Genomic DNA, 10,933 nt, shown 5'->3' with positions numbered 1-10,933 from the left:
TAGTTTATCATTGTGTTTCCCCAGCATTGATGGATTATCCTATCACAAGCAAAGAGATTATGACATCATGTGAGACCACTACCTTGGTACTCAAACACCAGTTACAAACTTTTATTACAGAATATTTTCCTACAACTACAGAGAAACAATTCTGTGGTCAGCAGTGACTTCGGGTTTAATGAAAGAGCACAAGAGACTATGAGATAAAAAGTTACCTACGAGAAAACACTATGTATTGATTGTGATTTGTAAGAAGGGATGAGCTGAGAGCTATGTTTTTTCATCTACACTGGCTACTAGTCTCATGCTCCCATCATTTAGCAAATCATCAGTTTTCTGATTCTGATATTTTCAAGTTCAGCAATGTCATCACTGCTTGTCAATACTAATACATAAATGATGCAGATTTATATAACTGAATATTGTCACATTTTTCTTTTTAGTTTTGTATTTCATATCTACCTTAATACAAATAGAAGTGTAAACATTTCACGTAATAATATTCATAACTAAACTTGTAAAAACAAAAATCAAAATCATGTAAGATTAAAGTCCCCTTAGCTAGGGATTGCACCCATGACTCCAGAGCTCTGATACCAGGGCAGGCAGACTGCCAGCTTGAAGCTAATCTGTGCTACATGGTATATTTGAAAAAAGCTTGCAGTACACAAGAAAACTTTGTCTCAGACACATACAGCAGAGACTGAGGAAATGATAATTCAGTGGTTAAGAACACCAGTTGCTCTGTTGCAGAGGCCCAGGATATGGTTCTCAGCTCCCACATGGTGACACACAACTGGAACTCTTGCTCCAGGGTATCCAACACACTTTAATGGCCTCCAAGGACTCCAGGCAGAAATGCGGTGCACATACACGCATGTAAACAAGCATTCACGCATAAAATAAAAATATAAATGTTTTTTAAGAAACACATAAAAATTCCCCAAATTAAAATTTACATAGTGATAGGGTTGAGCTTATTTTTAGTCAACCTAGAATAAGAAATATAATGAGCTAAATATATTTCCAGTTTGGTAAAAATTAAGTAAATGGATGGATGGATGGATGGATGGATGGATGGATGGATGAAGGAAGGAGACAGTAAGAGAGAGAAGGAAAGACAGAAAGAGAGAGAGTTATATACTGGTTAAGTCAGTTCTACAGTAGAACCTATTTCTGTTATGAAAATAAAAATTTTGTTGCATGGATTATTTTACAAGCTACAGTGAATCACATTGTGAGTAATGTCTGTATCCTTAGTTGATGAGTTCCTCTGAAAGCCAAAGCTCTCACCACCCAGCACTAATACTTTCGCCAAAAGTTGGGCACAGTCTTTCAAGCTACTGTTGTCCAAACTAGTTTTACCTTTTACCTTTGTGTATGGACCCCACCCACCAAAGAGTGTATTCTGGGATCACTTATCTAAAGTACCACCATCTCTTTATTGAATTACTACAATACTTGAGATCAAGAAATACAAGTTCTTGAACACTATTTCTCTTGTAAAATTGTTCTGGCTACTTGGAACCTTTTCCTTCTTATTTTAATTTTTACAAATTCTTTTTAATTTGCCCTATAAATAATTGTGTCACCCACAAATATACATAATTCTGCTTCTATCTTTTCAAATCTATGTCTTTTATTTATTTTCTTGCTTTATTGCAATGTCTATGACCTATGACTTTCATGTATTTTTCTAATATTTCTTAATAGAAATAGAGACAGCCTTGCATTCACACCCATGTTGAGGGGGGAAATGTTCAATGTTTGGGCACTAAGTCATATTGTTTGTAAGTAGTCTATACTTACATTCTTACCTCTCATTCTAAGATTCAGTGAACTGATATGATATGGTTACATTTGGAAGCCATAGAAATTATTACCAGGTGGGTCTAGAGACTCAATGGGTCATTTGCATTGGCTGGCCTCTGCAGTTTATGCTTTACCTGTGTCTCTAGGTTGCAGAAATAGCTCAAATTCAATAGATTTCTAAAGACCACAAGTCAATTAGAAGGTCTTTTGGTGCAGAACTGAAGAATCACTACTGTACCTCCTCATATTGACCTATCCTTATTTTCAGTTCAATAATGAGAAAATTGTTAAGAAAAGAAAATCACTAACAAGATAAAAGGCAAGAGATAATATCTTTCTGTTGAAGTGATTAATCTTATTCTTAATCCAGTTTTGATCTCTTTTTACAATACAAGGCATGCCCAAATTCACACACACACACACAGAGAGAGAGAGAGAGAGAAAATCTACTATATGTCAGGATACCCTAGCCAACACACATTCCACTCCTTCTATTCAAGAATAAACAAAACAAATCAAAACCTAGGAGGACAGGAAACTGCAAGATATGGAGGTAAATAATCTAAATAAAGGCATGTTTTCAGGAAAAATACAATTTTCACCAAACCATGAGCCATGAGCAAAGCACAGAGTCATTCTGACTTGAATCAAGGGATTCCTCTGGCACTGATCAATTTGAGAAAGGGAGGTGTAACTTTTTAGTGATGAGATAGAACTTCCTAGCAGGATGATGGTTCTGATCATTCTAGAACGTTCTCCAAACATAATCATGAGCAACTGCAAGGCCAGTAGCAACAGAGAATGGGGGCTCTGCCAGGCAAAACTCTACAATATTAACTTTCTTGCCAAGTTAATGGGGTCACTGTACTGACAGTGCCCAGTATTATCTAGTAATGCTCTCCCTATAAAGATGCTTCGAGTTTGCATATCATCTTGGGATTAGCATGTCTTATCTAATAATGATCTAGAAAATTGGAGTAGTTTACTCAATCATGTAAATGTGCTTCCTCATCTATATAAGACTGAAGATAAGAGCCATTTCAGGACATTTTATAAGATCAATTACTATAGTTAATGTTAAGATCTGTTATATTGTATGGCTAAAATTAGAAATAGGACAATAAAATCCTTCTGCAAATTTTATGACATTCACAGTTTAGTATAGCTCTCCCTCTCCTCAAAGAAGAGGAAGATGATTACAAATATCTAAAACCAGTCAATATGTGAAGACCAAAGGGTGCTCAATGCCAATTGGTATATCTATAATGTAACCCTTACACTTCTAAGGCTCAAGAAACACTGGGAAAGGAGGGGTTCCCACCTTTGGGAAGACTGAAAGAGACAGATAAGGACATCTGTCTCAAGGTGGTGTTTTCACAGGGAAGCTGCACTCATGACGTCTAAACAATATGGCTGTCTAAACAAGGCCTTTATAATGACAATACCAATTGACCTACTAATAAGGATGGAGAAATCTCACAGGGCTCCACTCCTAGATGAAGAACTGTAGACAATTAATAGTTGCTCAAAGAAGGAGAGCTGTGTCAGCCCCCTGCTAACTTATCTAATCTCACATAGTCAGACTAAACATAAATAACATTGAATGAACTCAGAAGTAAGTATGCATGTGTGTGTGTATACGTGGTTGTATATATGTGTATAAGTGTGTGTGCATATGTGTATGTATGTATGCATGTGCATTTGTGTATGTGACATGTATATGTATGTGCATGTATGTATATGTGTATGGTATGTGTGTATACATATATGTATATATGTGTGGTGTTTATGTGCATGTGTGTGTATGTGTATGTGGTGTGTGTATGTATACATGCATATGTATGTGTGGTGTGTATATGTGTGTATATGTTTGTAGTGTATGTGCATGTGTGTATGTGTGTGGTGTGTGTGTGCATGTGTGTGTATGTATGTGTCGTTTGTGTGTGGGTGTGTGTAACAATAGTTAGAGAGGAAGGACATATACATGCATATGTATGTGAGGTGTGTATGTGTGTGTATATGTTTGTAGTATGTGTGTATGTGTGTATGTGTGTGCATGTTAGTGTATGTATGTGTGGTTTGTATGTGTGTCTTGTATGTGGTGTGTGTATGTGTGTGGTATGTATGCATGCATTTGCATGTGTGTGTATGTCTTGTGTGTGTGTGTATGTCTTGTGTGTGGTGTGTTTGTGTGTGTGTGTGTGTGTGTGTGTGTGTGTAACAATAGTTAGGAAGGAATCTAGAATTTGAGAGGCAGGTGGAAGAGCTGCCTCTCTTGACATGGGAAGAGCTGGAGAGGGAAATGGTATGAATATAGTACACATATATGACATTCTCAAAAGTACTTTAAATAAAAGTATGTTTATTTGAGTAAAGTACTTATGTGGCCTTATTTATTCTCTCTATTGCGTTCAGTCACAAATTTTCTAAGTTTTATAGACTTGGGTACATTTTTGTATTTTATTATGGTTTCTTCTAGAACAAACAGATATGTAAGTTTAAAAATTATAATTATTCTTTATTCATTTTCAAGAAAAAATCCCTTGTACTTCTGAAATTTAGTTATTATACACTATGACTAAGTTTTGAAATAGCATTTTTTTGGCCAGTTAATCTCCAAAGAAAAGTCTATTAAACAATGTTAAAGTATTCGTGTATTTTGAATTGAGAACAATAAAACAAAATTCTTCTGATTAGTACATTGAAATTGTATCTTTTTTTACTGTGATTCCTCTTTCAAAAGGACTCAAGCCTCAGTAAGCCAGGATCCAATTGTTCTATTTTTTTTTCTTAGAAGTTGAAACATGACTGTATATTCATCAATATTTCAGAGAAATTTGCTCAGTTATATTTGGATAATACTTCCTATTTTTCTTTGAGAGGTAAGCATTTTAGCTTCTGACAGTGTGGAGCAATGCCTCCAGGCCAGCTGCTAGTGTGGGCCTCTCTAGGACAGGGTCAGGAGCTCATTCTATTTGGACAACAGTGTTTGCCTCCTCCAGAAACAGATCAGCACAGTTGGTGGGCAAGAGTTAGAATCTAAGTGATTGTTTCCTTTAGAAGATGAATTTTAGGGACTAGTCAGCAAATAGTTAAACAATTCAAGATGCCAAAGGGAAACTTCGAGTTGAGGTTAAATGTTCATGAAGAATAATAAATGTGCTTTCCAATAGCTGTCTTTACTTTCAAACAAAATTCCAAATTTCATCCAGATCCCAGGTCATTAGATAGTCTGAAAGTCATTAATCTTCCCCAGTATAAATTGTCTTCAACTATATGAATTTTGGTGCATGTTTTCTGTGCAAGAATGGACCAGTGCTTGGACTACGATAGTATCATATGGGTGATCATTCTGTGCCTTAAGTGCAATAGAAAACCCAGCAATTACTGATAAGAAATTTGCACTGAAATACTATGAGAAGGACTCTCTTTTAGACTCGATTCTAAAGGATTTCATTTCGAGGCTTTCAACACTGTTCTGTCTGGGCTGTGTAAAAGGGACGTTACCCTGTAGAAATGTTTTTCAAAACCTGTTCATCTGTTGACAGTTATGGCTGAAGACACCATTTTCCTTTAGATATTACTCCTCAGCCCGGCCTGTCCCCCATGCTAAGATCTATGATTCCTGCAGACACCACCACATATTCTGTGTGTTTTTGTGAGTGTGCCTTTTCTCTTATTGGCTCCAAGGGGTTTTGCCTACATCCAGAATGCTTGGCACTTGCTTCACTTGAGCAGTGACAGAGTCTCGGAGCCATTAACACACACACACAATACCAGTTCATGGCTCTTTCATTAACTTCCAGACTCCTATCCCCAAGACAGAGCTATGTCAACTTGGCTCCACCAAACCTGCTCTCTGGACCTGGTCTTCAGGCCATTCTCTGCTTTAGTTTTAGTGGCACATTATAGGGACCTTGTCCCTGGAAGAGGAGAACTCCCCAAACCCCTTGTTTTCTGAGGTTAACTATAAATGATATTTTTTAATGATTTCTTTGGGGTCAAGTATGTTGGACTATTGGCTTTAATGTTTTGATTTCATATCTTCCTTGCCACGGCTTTTATGAGATCTGAGAGTTTTCTATTGGAGATTTTAAAAATGTAATCATGCCACTGCAAATGGTGATGCTTTGATCTCTTCTTTCTGTTGGTCTGCTGTTATTTGGTTTCCTCTACTTATTTATTTATTTATTTATTTATTTATTTATTTATTTATTTATTTATTCACTTTACATTCCAATCTCAGCCTCCCTTTTTCTCCCAGTCCCCCCTCACATGGTCCTTCTTCCCTTCTCTCCTTCCAATCTCCTCTAAGAAGGGAAAGGCCTTGCCTCTGTATCACTCTACACTGGCATATGAAGTCACTGTAGGACTAGGTGCAGCCTCTTCCACTGAGGCCAGACAAGGTTAGTCCAGTAGAACAGTATCAACAGGCAGGCAATAGAGTCATGGACAGTCCCCACTCCAGTTGTTGGGCAGTTGTTGGGAGACTCACAATCAAGAAGACCAAAAGTCAACTAACCTGGACCCATGGGGGGCTCCCAGAGACTCAACTAGCAACTAACGGGCAAGCATGCACCAGACCTACTTCCCAACCCCACACGTATGTACTGGATGTGCTGCTTGTTCTCCATGCAGGCTTCCTTGACTTTTTTGAGCACTGGATTGAGTAAGAGCAAAGAGAGGGGCCATTGTTTGTTGCTGTCCTGCAGCAACATAAAACAGTAGGTTACCTGGAATACGAAGTTAGAAATAGATAGGAAAAGATAGAAGGAGATATGAGAGAGTGGCCACAGATATACCTACCCACATGGAAAGGTAAAAATTAGACGGGAGACTCTCTGCTCAGCCATCTTGGTTCTTTAATGCTAATTCCTTTGTTCCCGCAACAGGTAAAATATTTGGGGCAAACCACCCCCCCAAACTACGTCGGTATAACAGTCCAATCAGAAACTTCCTTCTTGCAAATAGAGGTGGAGCTACTGAATGTAGCTGCTTCCACAACGCTGTGTTAATGTCTAGGCTTAGGGGAGGGAGACCACAATTGTTGTCATTTCTTATTTAGAAAGAAAACGCTTTCATGTTTATGATTTTCATACTTAATAGAATGGTAGCTACAGCTTTTTTCCAAACACACGCATCATTATATTGATATGGGCTCCCTCTATCTCATGTTTCTCTAGGCCCTTTATTATGAAATAAACACAATGAGTTCTTTCCAAGGTCCTTTCTGTGCTTACTGGGATGATTATGTGATTTTCCCTCCCCCAGTCTATCAATAGGTTGATTTCCACTTATTGATCTGTAAACTAACTTTGAATGTTTGTGATAAAAGCAACTTGGTCATGGTATATGGTTTCTGAATTCAATATGCTATTATGGTACTGAGAGTGTTTGCATCCACGTTCAGAAGAGATGTTGGTCTTGCTTGTTTTGTGCTCACCTGACTCTAGAGTCAGGATAATGATGCCATTATAGACCAAATTTGCCACTCCTCTTCCTTCCCCTTCTAGGTTGAAAGCTTAGAGAACATTAATATTAACTTACTTTTAATGTTTGGTAGAATTCAGCTGTGAAGTCAATCAATCCTTGGGTAGTATTTTTTTTTTTTTACAGAGTTTTCTTTTTGATACATCTTCCATTCTATTGTTATGGATCAGTTTGTGTCACTAGTATCTTCTAGACTTTATTTTGGCAGGCCATGTGTGGCCATTCACTTCACACTTCCAAGGTATTCCCCAATGATCCTATGGGCTCCACTGGAATCTGTTGTGACATCTCCCTTTATATTTCTAATTTTATTAATTTGCATCCTTTATTTTGGTTACTTTGGCTTGGTGATCTTCTTCTTTTTTTTTGTGATAGTAATCTTTAATCAAAAAGATGATATTTGCAATTAGTCCATGAGAGTTACCATTGTTATTTATTACTATTGATTAAACATGGAATTTTATACCTTCAAATAAATGCCTTATGATTTAGGAAAGACAAACATCCTAATTTATCTTTTTCATGCTCATTTAGGTGATCTTCTTTATCTTTTTAAAGATCCAACTCCCATTTGAATTACCTTATGTATTGCCCTTTAGTGTCTGCTCATTAATGTTTTTCTTACTTTTATTACTTATTGCCACTTAGTGCTTTGGGCTTTGACTTAATTCTTTTTCTAAGGCCTGGAGGTCTTATCCAGCATTTATGCTATGTATTTGAAAACTGTTTGATACTCTAATGTAAGCAATCAAAGCTGTACACTTTGCTCTTATTATCTTGGCTGTGTCCCCAGTGTTTAGGCAAGTTGTATGTTAATTTTCATTTGATCCTAGGAACGTTTAATTTTCTTGATGATTTCTTCATGACTCTTCTGTTGTTCATTTGGAATTCTGCTGTCCAGTGTGATTTCTCTTGCCCTTGTTTTCTAGCTTTGGTCTTCTCTGTTCCTATAAAATAGGAAATTCTATCCATTGTTGTGTGTAGCTTTGCTGCCCCGCCTAAGCTCCAGGAATGGGCTGTACTACCCAGCTTCCCTTGAACCCATGGGTAAAAGACACAGACACACACAGTTGTTCAATTTCAACTTGCCTTTTGACACAACTGCTGGGGGTAACCCATATCCTGCCTGGAGAATCAGGCCCTTATCAGTATTCTTAGCTCTGCTCCGTTTCCCCTCAACTTTAATTGCTCAATTACATCTAGTCCCTGCTAAACAACCCTGACTGACCGCCTGTAGGAGGGGCCTATGTGGCCATTCCATTAGAGATTTTACATGGCTGGTCACTTTTTCCCCATCAGAAGCATAGCAAACTCTCCTTTCCTTTCCTGGCATCTGAATGCTTGCCTCCAGGGACCCATAAGTCCCGCCTATCCCTTCTGCCCAGCAATTGGCCCATGGCTTCTTTACTGACAGATGGGCTGTTCAAACGAAGTTTGGTTGCAGGACATAGAGAAACAGGGGGGAATGGCCTGAAAACCCCCTCCCCCTCCTGGCTGTTAGCTTTCATCACGCAGGAAGGTGTTATTAGCCCATTAGCCCGCTGAATGAGAAAAGCCATAGCTTGTGTTTCTCATTGGTGAACACTGAATGCTTTGACACCAGGTGAGGTGCTCATTGGTTCAGTGAACAGCAGCATGAAGGTTATGTGGCTAACTAAGAGGAATGGATGGAAGGAATTTAGCATTTCTTTCCTGGGAAGAGGTTTGTGCCTAGTCCTGTAAACGACCCCCTGGGGTGGGTGGTCAGCTACTGTCCTTGTGTTAAACAGACACTTCCTAACACAGCCTCCTAGAATTTACTTATACCTTTAGATTAGCTCTTCTCTCAACTTTGGTCAGCGATGCTTTTTCTGCAGTGGAGAGCCACCGAGAGTCCGACTGCTGAGTACCCACGCTGTTAAGTCAAGATGGCTGACTTCCGGTTGCATCTCCCTTTCAGAGACAGGATGCCGAGACCTGGTTTCTCCTGCCTTTTGATTCTCCAACTAATGGAGTTAAAAGAATAAATTCCTGTAACCCTAGATGACATCGTGCTGATGGTGTCATCACCCCGACCTTTAGTAAAGACTTTAAAAGGGAAAGAAAAATATTACAGCAGTCTGTTCGTGGGTCCGCGGAAATGGGGGACTGCTAGGTCTATGCTGGGGAGGGAGAGTCGGCTGAGTTTGTGGACACTTGCCTTTCTGCAGTTTATCCTGGTGCTGTGAGAAACAAGGCGGTTGCTCTGTAACAACAAACCCAGGCTAGCAAAAGCCACAGAGTTTTTAACGTATGATTATGCAGCAAAGACGCCGGCTAGGAGAAACAGCAAAAATGGCCAGGGAGGAGATTCAACAGGAAACAAGGTTTTTTAAAATCACTGACCTCTAATTCCTGTCCTCTTTTCCCATAGGCTGCTGCTCCGGAGAGCAATCCTGTTCTTCTGCCTTCACCCTCCCTCCAAAACCATCATATATAAATGTTTTCATACAACATATTCTGATCATGCTTTCTCCTCCTACAATTCTTCCCAAATTCTCCCTACCATCCCACCTACCCAATACTATGCCCTTTCTTCCCCCTCCTTTTTTTTAGAAAACAAGACAAACACTACAACCAGACAGACAATAAAACAAACAAAATAATAAAAAGGGGGGACACACACACCATAAATCACAAAATTAGAAAGTATCATATACAAGCAAATGACTAGTGAGACAAAACAATACAAGATAAAAAAGCAAAAACCCCTAAACCAAAACCAAACAAAACAAAAACAAAGTCAATTATGAGATCGTGTTGGCCATCTACTGCTGGGCATGGGACCTGTCCTTAACTGTGGTTAATATACCTGGTCAGATTTCATTGGAGAAAACTGATTTTTCCTTTACAAGAAGCCAATTGAACATGGTTTCTTTGTTATGGGTGGCAGTTCCTGCTCCCTGAGCCCTGATTCTATTGTTTCTGGAAACAAAGCCTCATCTAAAAATCCTGGGGCTTGAGACTTCCTTCATTTTTGGGTTTTTGGTTTTTGGTTTTTGGTTTTTGGTTTTTGGTTTTTTTGAGCATGTGCTTAGTCACGTGGCCAAATGCCTGTAACCATCAAGAGTTCAGCAGACAGCTGTGGGAAGGAGGGGAGGGAGGGGAGGGAGAGCCCAGCCCCTCCTGCTAGTCTGTGACTCTTCTCTTACTGAAGATGGACTAGAACATGTTTTCTTCCACTGTTGTGCCTGTCCGGGAGCAGAACCCAACCCCAGGCTTTCTTCCTTTGACTATCAAGGGCTTTGGATGGCCTTGCTTAGTCTGTGGGGTGGTCAGGGTCTTTTATCCTCTGAAGACTCCAGATTGGGATCCCTGACGTAGCTGAGGAATATCCCATAAGTGCATGGGGGAAAAAACTAAAGCACTTGCTTTACTTTCAAAATCTTGTTAAGTGGGGGTCACCCTGCAGGAGGGATCCTGGATCTCTAATGGCGTTCTGTGGCCTCATAGCTTTCAGACCCCACGACAGCAAATAGCAGATAGATGGACCCCTAACTCCATCCGCACGCTGATCTCAGGCTCAGATGACCAAATAACCCAAACTCCTGGGTTATTTTCAGTTGGTGATATCTACTCCGGGACATTAGGGCAGTGTTTCTTTCATAACGTT

At 39.2% G+C, this 10,933-nt stretch overlaps 1 long non-coding RNA gene across 1 annotated transcript; it reads right to left on the bottom strand.

The window, feature by feature from the left end:
- Positions 1-7,482: 7,482 nt before the first annotated feature.
- Positions 7,483-9,236, bottom strand: LOC116070088. Its single transcript, XR_004110271.1, has 2 exons — positions 9,109-9,236; positions 7,483-8,249 (listed from the first exon to the last, which is right to left on the bottom strand). It is a non-coding gene; the product is annotated as an uncharacterized LOC116070088 (long non-coding RNA).
- Between the last annotated feature and the right edge of the window lie 1,697 nt (positions 9,237-10,933).

This window comes from Mastomys coucha, unplaced genomic scaffold (genome assembly GCF_008632895.1).
Source record: "Mastomys coucha isolate ucsf_1 unplaced genomic scaffold, UCSF_Mcou_1 pScaffold1, whole genome shotgun sequence".
NCBI lineage: Eukaryota > Metazoa > Chordata > Mammalia > Rodentia > Muridae > Mastomys > Mastomys coucha.
Note: the sequence above shows the minus strand (reverse complement) of the source record. Positions and strands in the feature narration are given on the sequence as shown.